Genomic DNA, 13,421 nt, shown 5'->3' with positions numbered 1-13,421 from the left:
TTTAATTTTTCATAGTTTGATTAATATGTGTCTTGGCATGTTTCTCCTTGGATTTATCCTGTATGGGACTCTCTGAGCTTCCTGGACTTGATTGACTATTTCCTTTCCTGTGTTAGGGAAGTGTTCAACTATAATCCCTTTAAATATTTTCTCCGACCCTTTCTTTTTCTCTTCTTCTGGGACCCCTATAATTGGAATGTTTGTGCCTTTAATGTTGTTCCAGAGGTCTCTGCAAGTGTCCTCAATTCTTTTCATTCTTTTTTATTTATTCTGCTCTGTGGTAGTTATTTCCACTATTTTATCTTCCAGGTCACTTATCCGTTCTTCTGCCTCAGTTATTCTGCTATTGATTCCTTTTAGAGAATTTTTTATTTCATTTATTGTGTTGTTCATCATTGTTTGTTTGCTCTATTGTTCTTCTAGGTCCTTGTTAAACATTTCTTGTATTTTCTCCATTCTATTTCTGAGACTTTGGATCATCTTTACTATCATTACTCTGAATTCTTTTTCAGGTAGACTGCCTATTTCCTCTTCATTTGTTTGGTCTGGTGGGTTTTTACATTGCTCCTTCATCTACTGCATGTTTCTGTCTTATCATTTTGCTTAATTTACTGTGTTTGGGGTCTCCTTTTCACAGGCTGCAGGTTCGTAGTTCCCGATGCTTTTGGTGTCTGCCCCCAGTGGGTAAGGTTGGTTCAGTGGCTTGTGTATGCTTCCTGGTGGAAGGGACTCGTCCCTATGTTCTGGTGGGTGGGGCTGGATCTTGTCTTTCTAGTGGGCAGGGCTGCATCTGGTAGTGTGTTTTGGGGTGTCTGTGAACTTACTATGATTTTAGGCAGCTTCTCTGCTAATGGGTGGGGTTGTGTTCCTGTCTTGCTAGTTGTTTGGCATGGGACGTCCAGCACTGGAGCTTGCTGGCTGTTGGGTGGAGCTGGGTCTTAGCATTGAGATGGAGATCTCTGGGAGAGTGCTCACCAATTGATATTATGTGGGACCAGGAAGTCTCTGGTGGTCCAATGTCCTGAACTTGGCTCTCCCACCTCCGAGGCTCAGGCCTGACACCAGGCTGGAGCACCAAGACCTTGTCAGCCACATGGCTCTGTTTAGCTGCTATACTGCAAAGGGCTGGCATGTCTTTTTCTAAACTGGAGAGCTCCTAGCGCAGGTCAGGTGGTTCTTTCCGAAGCACCAGGAAGACGGGAAGATGGCCACCTCAATATGCTCACTTTGATAATGAGCATCATGTCATGGGATGGGCATGGGGAGGGTGGAGGTGGGGTTGTGATATACAGTGATGTGATCAGAGAGATTTTTTTCTTCTCTCTGATTGTAGAGTTGCACTGTCAAACAGAAATACCCTGCAAACCGTATCTGTAGTTACATACACAATTTTCAATGTCCTGGTAGCCACATTTTTAAAAGTAAAAAGAAATGGGTTGGCCTACTTTTTTATATAAAGTTTTGATTTATCTATAATTGTTTAGAGCTGTTTTAGATTCACAGCAGAATTGAGCAGAAAGTACTACGAGTTCCCATGTGCACCCTGCCCCCACAACAACCACAGCCTCCCATTCTATCCTAATTTTAATAACATATTTTATTTAAGCCAATATATAAAACTATTATTTCAACATTAATCGTATAAAAATTATTGAGATACCTTACTTTTTTTTTCTGTACACTGACCTAGTTTTTACACTTTAAAATGTGGCCCCAGCTACTTTTCAAGTGCTCGGCAACCACATGTGGCTAGTGGCCATCCTATTAGTGCAGAAGAGGTCAAATGTCCCAAGGCACATAGTTTAGGAAATGCTGATCTAGCCACACCCACCCATTGTACAGATGAAGTTGAAGAGCCCTGAAAGTTTGATGTGACTTTCCTGAGTTACAGACCCAGTTAGTATCAGAGGTGAGATCAGTACGCAGGTTTCCTGACCTTCACAGGGTAGTTCTTTCCACTCCATCATGACTCAAACACAAATCTTTTCCTTTGTAGGAGGGAGAATTCAACTTCCTTTCTTTGCTCTGCAGAACTGTCTTCTATTCCTTCTGGAGTGAATTAGAATGGATCTTAGTCTAGGAACAGAGATGGCCTGAGTTTGCAGTGACTATCCACAGCCTTTCATTCTTCTGCATGCTTTTAGGAATCTGCACTGTCTCTTAGGATTTGCTCAGTATCCATTCTTATTCATATCAGGGGCTCTTTCAGGCCATAGTGCACTAGGATACCTTACCTTGGGATCGTGGTGATGGCCCCTGGGCACTGGGGCCCTGGATTGAGGAAGGTAGAAGGAGTCTTTCATTCATCATTGATTCAACAAATACTTATTGAATATCTACCATGTGCCAGGCCCTGTTCTTGGTGCTGGTGACACATCAATGGACAAACCAAGTTGTTGGCCTCTGGAGTTTAGATTCTAGTGGTGCGAGACAGGCAAAACAAATATGTAAATATATGACACCTTAAATGGGAATTAGTGTTATTGAGAGAAGATAAAACAAAATAAGGGGAAAAGAGAGTAAAGAATAGAGGCAGGTTGAAGAATGGGAGATTTTTTTTTTTTTTTCGGTATGCGGGCCTCTCACTGTTGTGGCCTCTCCCGTTGTGGAGCACAGGCTCCGGACGCACAGGCTCAGCGGCCATGGCTCACGGGCCTAGCCGCTCTGTGGCATGTGGCATCTTCCCAGACCAGGGCATGAACCCGCGTCCCCTGCATCGGCAGGCGGACTCTCAACCACTGCGCCACCAGGGAAGCCGGGAGATTTTTTTTTTTAATTCTCTAGTCATTGTGCTTATAGATGGAAAGGGGAAATTGATTTAAGGAAAACATTCTTCTTAGCCTATATTATTAATGTATGTTTAAATGCCTTCAACCTTTATGAACATGTAGGTCCTCTTAAGTAAATAATGAGAATATTTATTAACAACTAAAGCACATGCTATTCACTAGGCACTGTGCTGAGTACATGAATGGGTTTAGCAGTATAATGAGAAATCAAGGGTCTTTGCTGTCTTAGTATTCATTCTCTAAATTTCTGTAGTTAAGAGGTGTCAGGAAAGCAAAAATTGTCATAGTGAGCTGGCCGTTTATTAAAATCCGTCTTCATTCAAATATCTCTTCCTGTTTTACACTAGCATCTATCCTGACCAGTGGGTCAGTCACCTTTGTTGGTCACTGCTTCATTGTCAGATATTTATAACATGAGACTGTACAATGAAACTACAAAGCAGATGAACTGCAAATGGAAAAATCACAATTTGCCAAACATTTAGAATTTCGTGAAGTTGATGAAAGTGATACAGGAGAAGTACTAGAATTCCCTGCAAAGCCATTGGCAAATGTGGATTTGGCATGATTTGTGCTTCAAGAGGGAGGATTCAACACCAAAGGAACAGGAAAAGTTGTAGGAAGCCAATTAAGCCCCAGAATAGTTTTGCAAAATGTATATCCTGTTCCTGTTTCTTTGAAGGTCAAATATGAAATGAAGGATGTATAGTGCTATTGTGCAGTTTTGTTTGAAAATTTTAACAAAGATCTCCTAAGTAATTTATTTGTCATTTTTCTAAAATAAGTATAGAGTTGAAACTTTAAATTTGGTTAAATGTAAGACAATTTTATAATTTGTATAATTTTTAGTTCATTTTTCAAGGAAATGCTCTAATAACACCTATTTTTTTCAATGACAGTTTGGGGCATTTATTGTCACTGATGTTTTCCAGGTACCAGTTACCCTTGAATGATAGGAAATACTCTGAAGGTGCTATTAGTATGTCTATTTTTCAGGTGAAGAAACCGAGATATGAAGAATTTTAGTAATTTTCTCAAGGTCACATAGGTAGTAAAGGCAGAGTCTACTGGAAACCTAGCTGAGCTGAATCCAGACTGCATCTCCACTGCACAGTGCTGCCTCCTAGAGGGGTCACTTTGGTTTAGCTTATTCTGGACAAAACTCAGACTAAAAGCCTTGCATAAAAAGACGTTTAGTACCCATTTCTTGTGGACCTCACAGGTAGGAATGATTCTACATTAAAATTTCATCTCGAGGTGGTTTTGAGCAGTAAATGAGCACATTGTCTGTTGTCTCGTGATCATAGTTCATACTGTCTAAGAGGTCTGAAGTCTAAACCTCCTAACTGCTAGTTAAAGTCTATTATCTTTGTGTTTGCCTAACCTCTGCAGGACATATAAAGGAAGTTCAACATGTCTGTTATAAAAGTTGGGTATCTAATTGCCTTACGTTATAGCTCAGCCAGAAGGCAGACCCTAAATAAAGAAAATCACCCATCTCACAATGACATACTGTCTTTGTACATCTTTTAAGCAGAGGAAAGATAATGGCCATGTATGATTTTAGGCAAGACTGCTGATTTGCAGTCTCTTCAGGAAATTGTAGTGTTTCCAAGGACAATATTCCTAGTCAAAATAGATTAAGCTTGAAGCCAAAATGATGACCACAGTCAAAGTAAATGATACTGTGTGTTTGGTTGGAAACAACTAGAGGAAAAATAAGTTGTCATAGCAGATGATTCACCCTATAATCCCTCTTTACTCTCTGGTCCATATCACCAGTGAGGTGGAAGAAAGTAAAGTTTTTGTAGATAGGGCAGAAAAGCCCTTCACTGTGATGAAATTGAGTCTAGGAGAGGAGGAGATATGTTTTAGTGGAAGACTTGCTCTTACCCAGTTTCAAATTTTTAAAGACTGCAAGGCAGTCCTACAACATTGTCCTAGATACAGACAAGGAGGATGGTGTCTGCTCTCTGGTAGCCACAGACACAGCAGCTTGACAGAGGAGAGAGGAGAGGAAGGCTTCTCTCATAAAGCTGAGGAATGGTCAAGATTAGTAGACCACCAGCAATTCCACTTCTGGGAATATACTCACAAGAACTGTAAACAGGAACTCAAGAGATATTTGAACACTCATGTTCATAGCAGCGCTATTCACAATAGCCGAAATGTGGAAACAACCTAAAATTTCCATTTCCTGGTGAATGGATAACAAAATACGGTACATACATACAATGGAATATTATTCAGCCTTAAAAAGGAAGGAAATTCTTACCCATGCTGTAATATGGATGAATCTTGAGGACACTGTGTTAAGTGAAATAAGCTAGTCACAAAAGGGCAAATACTGTATGTCATTCATGTGACGTACTTAGAGTAGTGAAACGCATAGAGACAGAAAGTGGAATGGTGGTTGCCAGGGTCTGGGGGCAGGGGGGAGAAAGGGAGTTGTTGTTTAATGAGTTTGGGGTTTTAATTAGGAAGGTTGAAAAAAATTCTGGAGATGAATGGTGGTGATGAGACACAAAAGTGTGACTGTACTTAATGTCACTGAACTCTACACTTAAAATGGTTAAAATGGAACATTTTGTGCTATTAATATATATAAAATGTATAAATATAATATATAATTAATACATATATATATTAGTGGGCCAAAGAGTGGTGAAGGTGGTGCTATCAAAGGTGATGGGGGTGAAGGTAATAAGAAGGAGCGAAGAAACACAGCTCTAAGATTTTTCCAACTATGTTATGGCATGAAAATTATTTAAAAGTAAAGGGAAGTCTCACTAGGTGCTAATAGTAACACTTTGTTGAGTGCTCACTCAAGGATTACACTAAGGGCTTTACATGCATTAACTCATTTATTCTTCACAATGACCCCAGGAGGTTGGAAACTACTGTTATACTCTTTTGGGATTTAGCAAAAGTAACCACCTGATTAAACCATGGAGGCCAAAAGAGCTAGGATTTGAACTCAGGATGTCTGACGAGCCCAGTGGTTCTCAAACATTAGTGTACCTTAGAATCACCTGTAGGACTTGTTAAACCATAGATTGCTGGGCTCTGCCTGCAGAGTTTCACTGGTTCTGGGGTGGGCCCCAAAGATTTGCATTTTTAACAAGTTCCCAGATGATAATACTCATGTTGCTGATTGGGTACTGCACTTTGAAAATCAGTGTAGTAGCTTATCTTCTTAAGCACTACAAGGTGATAGTAGAAGGACTTGTTCTGTCCAAGAGGAATCCTGGGGAATGGCACAAGATAACTGAGGTGTTGGAAGGAGTAGGTTGGGGGGATAAGGAGCAGAGTTCACTACACTTTCTCAGCTGTGCCTCCCTCTTTGCTATAACACAGGGGCAGCTGCTAATGTCCATTACCAAGGTATGAGTTTTAAGGTGTTTTTCCCTGGAAAGAATAGACAAAGACTGATAGAGTCATACATTCTCATGAGTCTCCTTCCTCTAGTCTATCTAAATATTCTACATCCTTCAAGCTCAGGATAAAATCCGATCTAAGGTTGATCTCTTGGTTTTCACAGCTCAGATTGTTTTTAGATTGTGTCACACAGGTTAGAGATGATTAATCTCTAATTGACTTACATGGTTTTGTCTTTCTTCTCCAGTTAGTTTAAAAGTTTTCTGAGGTCAAGGATAGTGGCTTATATTTATCTAGGACTTCCAATATGGCTAGAACAGTCTTAGACTAGCTATGTAATTGATGATTATTGAAAAAAATGGTTCAGTTAGTGAGAGATTACCATTATGTCAATATTAATAAAAATTACAATGAAATATATTAGAATATAATGAAAATACTGCAGAGTACTAAATGCTGATTAGATGCTGGCAGTCCTGCTGTTAATCCCAATGATGACTTTGGAGGAAATAGATAGAGGCACCTCTGTTCAAGACACTTAACTGGCATCCATACAAATGTAAGAAGGCTGCAAGGGGACGGTGAACCCTGGAGTTGTGCAATACATACCTTGCAGAACTCTAAGACATGCCCTGTGTATTGGGTGAATCATACAGGTTCACCGCTCCATTCCAAAGCAGGTGATGGTCTTAATAAATATTAGCCCAACAGCTCTCCCATTATATGCAGTGCATATATCTTAACTGGATTCACGTTAGTCTACAATTTTCTAATCCTTGGTCTTTCTCCATTATATTAATGAGAGTTCTAAGGGTAAGGACTGTGTCTTTGTATCCCTAGTGTCTAGGGAAGTATACTGCATGTCATAGACCCTCATAATAAATGTTTGTTGAATGAAGTACAAAGTGAATAAGTATACATTGTCATTGTCAGTTTATTTGAAGCTCTAAATATGATTATATGGTAAAATGCTTTGAAATTGCTTGCAGAAATAGCAAGACGATAGGCAAGTTCAAGGGAGAAAAGATTAATGGTGCCATCTGAGTTTTGGTAGTTTACCTTTGCTGAGTCCTACAATAAGTTTTCTTAGCATTCTCACCAATGATCTAGATGGCAGATGAATAGTTTCTTCCTCCACTTACACATGAGAAAATTGCTCGTCTCAGTTATATAAATTCCACAATTTTTTGGTATTATTTTTCCTTGATGATGTTATCAGATCAGGACACCTGTTTCTTCAAACAATTGTGATGTTCATGTTGAAGGTCTTTATGGGATTACTCCATGTGAGAAATTACTGTGGAAATACAGCAGAGCTCCTAAGTGCTTTATTCTCTTGAACATACTCCTTCACTTGACGTCCTAAAAATTCCTACTTTTCCCTTGGCCTTTGTATTAGTCATCAGTGCTGTTCACCAGGTGTTGTCAATACCCCATCTGCCCTTATCACCATATGGCCAGATTGTGCTTCCCTGTCCCCCTGGAAGTTAGGTAGGCCATGTGACCTTCTCTGGCCAATGAAATGTGAGTGGGAGGGGATATAAGTCACTTCCAAGTGGAAGCTTTTGGAGCCATGTGTGATTCCCTACTTTATCCTTCCCACTGTGCTGATGATGGGTCAAATTGAAGCCTCCATCAGCCCGAGGTTTCTGAGTAATTTCTGTGAGTAATATCTTCACATTTATTATTAATGAGAAGTCAAAATGATCAAAGAAAGTGTTTCTTTGAAGTGCCTTAGTGAAATAACTGGCTTAGACGTGTATGTTTCAATTTCCCCCTTTTGCTTTGAAGATGTTACTTCATAGTGCATTATAATCTGCATGAGCAAGGGTGGCTTCAAAGGCCTCTGCAGGGTCAGCAGTCCTTCCCAGAGTAAACACAAGTCTGCTGTGTCTTTGATTAGTGCCCTTCACAGCCATCAGTCCCTGTCACTGTTAGGGACCCCAGACTCACTGTCAGAATTACAAACTTTTCTCAAAAGAAAGGCACTTATAAAATTTTATTTTATTGAAGTATAGTGGATTTACAATATTGTGTTAATTGCTGCTGTATAGCAAAGTGATTCAGTTATACATATATGTACATTCTTTTTCATATTCTTTTCCATTATGGTTTATCACAGGATATTGAATATAGTTTCCTATGCTATACAGTAGAACCTTGTTGTTTATCCATTCTATATATAATAGTTTACATCTGCTAACCCCAAACTCCCAATCCTTCCCTTTCCCTCCCCGGCCCCTCATTGGCAACCACAAGTCTGCTCTCTATGTCTGTGAGTCTGTTAAAAGAAAGACATTTATTCCTCAGTCCAAAGAGTTATCTGAGAATTATCTCTGTTCCCTAGTCCTTCGTACTAGGTCATCTTTTGTTTCTCTTTTGTTCTTGATTTTTTCACATTAGCTCCCTGCACAGAGACCCACTGCTATCGTTTATTTGCCTGTATCCAGAGCTGGGCTGTGAAAGGAAAGATACCCCTAAAGTACAGGTGACTGGCTAACCATTGGACTTTGTGGCTACTAATCTTGCCTTTTCCCCTTGGGTTTGGAGCCTGGGCTGAGCTTGGACAAAGTATTAAGTAGGTTAACCTTGTTCTCAGGCTCACACACCCCTGTTCAAACTTGGGTGACAAGATTGCATTAGGCTACTGGGGATTGAATCTTGCACTACGCTTACTAGCAGTATGATCTTGAACAGACAAAATCTCTAAACCTCAGTTTCCTGATCTCTTAAATGCTGGTATTAGTCCCGATCTCAAGAGGTGGTTGTAAAGGTTAAATAATGTAATACATATAAATTCTTAGCACACTTTAATCTCTCAATATATTTTACCTTTTATTATTATTAGTAGTAGTATTAAGATTCAAATGACTGACAAGGCATAGATGTGCACCTCTTGGGCTGTGAGGAGCCTGGTGTGCAGGAGGCCATGTGTCTCCAGGGAGAGTACCAGTGACAACAGAGCACGGACACCTCATCCGACATAGTAAACATGTCATTCCTTTGTGAAAACAAAGTTTTAAAAAGGATTTCAGCTGGTGCCAGTAATAAGAATAAAGGAAAAGTAATGAGCTCTGAGAAAGTGATGATTCTTAGCCAGAAAATCGTCAGACGTTTGGGATAAATGTAAAGTGGAACATTCAGCTGGGCCGTGCCCAACACTGATGAAGGGATTAGTCCACTCTGTGGACTTTTTTTACACTCTGTAAAAAAAAAAGGAAAACATTGTTTGTGGAACTGTTTTAGTAAGGACTCATGCTAGCACAAAAATTGCTTATTATGTGACACACTAAACTGTAGCAAAAGCTGGAAACTCAAAAGCGGTGTGAGACTCTGTGCAGGAACTATGAGTCTTGATGGAACAGAGAAGTGGGAGAAAGCACTTTCTTAACATTTGTGTTCACAGACTGAGGGATTCGTGCAGGTGTCAGGTGTGCTCCTGTCCAAAGTCAAGGGTCAGTTTTACTTTGTTGGCTTATGTCTGCTTCCGCATTGGCCAATGAGCTGCTGGAGGGGAGGGTTCTGTATTCATCGCTGTTCTCTCTCCAAAACTAGCCCGGTGCCTGGCGCATGGTAGGTGTTGAGTATTGAATGTGTTCAGTAAGTGAATAATTGAGTGGATCCATCTCAGGAACCAGGTTCCAAAGACTAAGCAGGACAAGCAGATAGGAAGTTTGTGGTCAATTATGAACAGGGTGAGTGGAGGCACCTGGAGTGAGGGGAGCCCTCCCTGAGGCATTCCAGGTGAGAAGTTTGGAGTTCTGCAGGGACCTTGAATCCAGCATTGCAAAGGCTTACTGGTTCCATTGATGAAGATGTGGGAGAAGGTGGACTAAAGACCCCTGGCCAAGCCAGCCAGGAGGTTAGAGGATACCCACAGCTCTGTGGGAAGCATGGAGGCAAACCGGTACCAAACCCTCTCAGACCTCAGAAGGGCGCCCCCCCCACCCCCATCCCCGCTTTGGGGATTAAGTTCTCTGTATTTAGAGCACATTGTAAAAATCCTTGGATGAGGTACCCAAGGCTCTTGCCTGGATGTGACAGTGACCACTTATTGAGCACTTCCATTATGCTAAGTGTTTTCTTTACTGAATTTAATTCTCACAAAGGTGGGTAATAATAACCCCATTCTTCTCATTTTAAAGATGAGAATTGAGGGTTACTAAAGTTAACTACTACACCATAGATCAGGGATTCAAATCCATGGCTATATAACTGCAAAATTTCATGCCATCAACCATTAAGAAAAATTCCGAACTTTATTTTTAGGTTAGGGTGTGTGAGTATGTGCGTAAATATAAAATACCCTCCCTCATTTTATTGTTCTCCTACAAATGTTTGCTTCTATAACTCCTTAGCCATACCCTTAAATTTCTAGGGCTACAGAGATATGGACTGAAGCAGAGAAGCTTTATGGTGGCCCCATGATCTCTGCTTCTGATGTTCACACCCTCATATAATCCCTTCCCCTTGAGTGTAGGTAAGACCTGTGACTTTCTTCTAACCAACGGACTACGGCAAAGAGGATGGAGTGTCACTCCCATGATTGTGTTAGGTTATGTAAGTTCATCTTCCCAGTAGACTCACACTGAAGTCTCTTTCCCTCTCTGTTGCTGACTTTGAAGAAGCAAGTTGCCATGCATCCTACAGTGGCAAGGAAATAAATTCAACAGTCTGAGGGAATTTGGAAGCAGATCTGTCCCCAGTCAAGCCTCTGATGAGAACTCAGCCTTGACCAATAACTTGATGCAGGCTCATGAGACCCTGAGCAGAGGACCCAGCTCAGCTATGTCCAGACTCCTGACCCACAAGAACTATAAGATAATAAATGTGTGTTGTTTTAAGTCACTAAGTTTGTGTTAATTTGATACACAGCATAGAAAGCTAACACAGAGATCATAGCTTAGGGAAAAAAATCCCTGCTATTTGATGACCAGGCAGACATGTACATGGGGTTCAGAAGATGATGCAAAGCCATTCTTGGTCTTTTTTCCGTTGATGGAAATTAGTCCATCATTCCATAAGAACCCGCCTTTTTGGTGGGCGACAGGGGCCTTTGTCTCTATTCTACCTCCCTTTGTTCTCAGTTGGCCCTCTCCTTCTCAGTGGTCCCTCTGGAGACCTAGCTCTCAAGCCCTCAGTACACATGGGCAGTGGAGGGAGGGTTCAAGTTTCTTCCATTTTGCCCACTGAAGGGTCATAAGAGAAAATGGTTTACCTGGTTCAGCCTCAGGGTGGAGCATCTCCAAGATGAACATCTTAAATCACTCCTAACCATGCATTTTTCTGCATTATTCTCGGGAGATTCTCTTCCTTTCTCCCATGTTACCAAAGACCCCTTTCTAATGTTTTAGTTGGCATAAAACAGAGTCCAATGGAGTTGTGAGTTAATTTCCTCATCCCCAGGGGAAAGAAGAAAATTCCATCAGGCTTCCCTTCTTGTCCAGAAAAAAGGTTTATATTACTGAGAGTAGGCAAATTGCAGGTTAAAGGCTAAATTCTTTTGGCTATAATGTAATAATAAAGCTTTTTTTTTTTTTTAAGAATCAAACAAAGCCTGTGCTTAAACCAATAGCAGGTGCAAATACAATCACTATCCCTCTTGCTGTGACATGTTTGTGCTGGCTAAGTCTGAAGTATTCTAAGGTTCAACTGCACGGGGGTTTGGGTGGAGGGCTGATCCTGAGCAGAGAGGGCAGGTGACCTCCTGACTGCCTTCAAATTCCCTCCCTGCAAGCAAAACAATGGTGCCACCGTCATTCCTCCATCTGCCCCCTCGAGGGGCAGTGGGAGAGTATGTTTTGCCTGCTTTGTTGCAAGGAGGAAAGGGAAGGTAGCTCTATCCTAGATAAGGAGGCAAAGGTGGCATTCCTATATTTTTGTTGGATCTCTTTGCATGAACAACCTCACCTGTCAAAACATGATGAAAAATGGAATTGGAACAAAGGAGAAAAAGGCAGGAACCAGTGAGAAGATGGATTGAGCCAACCAAGACCTTAAAACACCATCTGTAATTTCATTTTATAGCTGCTAATCTTACCGTTTTTAGCAAAATTGTGTTTGTGTATGTGCATGTGTGTTCATATATTTATCTTTTATGACAAACAATAGAATCGTTGTCTCTAAGCCAGTGGATATCATAACATACTATTGTGGGTGTGTAGATATCATCATAAATGAGTAACTTCTAGACAATGAGGATCAAACATATTAACTTGATTTGTATAATGTCTTTTGTCACCTGACTATATATATCTAATAATTCCCAGATCTTTAAAATGCAGTTTTGTAAACAAAATGTTTTCACAGTTATCTCGTTTAGTGATCTGGACATGTGCTTACCCTCTTCTTCTCTGAGGATGCCCCAGAACTGCTTCTCTTGACTTCCAGGCCCAGTCCAACACGTGTGTATCCCTTAGAATTTCATGATGTCTGAGTCTGTCCCTTGGGCTCTGCTCTCCATTTGGACTCCAAGTTCTCCCCACTCCCAGCACTTCTGGGACTCTGCAGCTGCCCTCCTGCCCCTTGCTCTGTGAGCAGCTAATGCAACATTTTCTCCAAATATTCCCTTCCCGCATTTGCCTTAACAGAAACCCAGAAGTCTCCTGAGAACGTTTCTTCCCCTCTTCCAGCTTTTCATTTCATTTGTTGATTTTTGCTTCACTTATTGCTTTTTACCTTTCTCATGCCCCCTTGTACCTTAAGACTGAGAAGTAGAAAAAGCATCCTCCTGGCTCCCCATGGTGACTGCAAAGCATTTCTCTTTCCCCTCTCCTGAAAATACCCTCTCTTGCCCCTTTCTCCCGCCTTGGACCTGTCATTTCCTTGACTCATTCAAGGAATTTACTTGAGCCCCTGACCTACACACTTCCTCTCCGCCCACGCCTGCCGTCATCCTGAGACTCAGCTCTCACAGGTAACCTTCTCTACACCCAGCTCCTTAACCCCATCACCCACCTCCACTCCAGCTACACACCCTCTTGGCAGCCCCTGAACCTTTATTCACATCACAAGTAACTGCTTCCTTTCTGAAATCTCCAGCTACTTCCTCCTTCCTGGTAATCAGCTGACTTGCTTTGTAGCTACTTATTTTACCTTATGAGTTGAATCTACCACTTAGAAAGAATTATTTGTAATCATCCTCTCATCTCCGTTTTCTTCCTTATCCATCTTAGAGTCCATATCCATTGATATCACTTCCTTGAAAATATTCTTGGCTCATTGTCGTGGCTTCTCTTGTTGCGGAGCAGGGGC

This window comes from Grampus griseus (genome assembly GCF_964374135.1).
Source record: "Grampus griseus genome assembly, chromosome: 11".
Taxonomy (NCBI): Eukaryota; Metazoa; Chordata; class Mammalia; order Artiodactyla; family Delphinidae; genus Grampus; species Grampus griseus.
The sequence above is the reverse complement of the archived record's forward strand: the minus strand, read 5'-3'. Positions refer to the sequence as shown.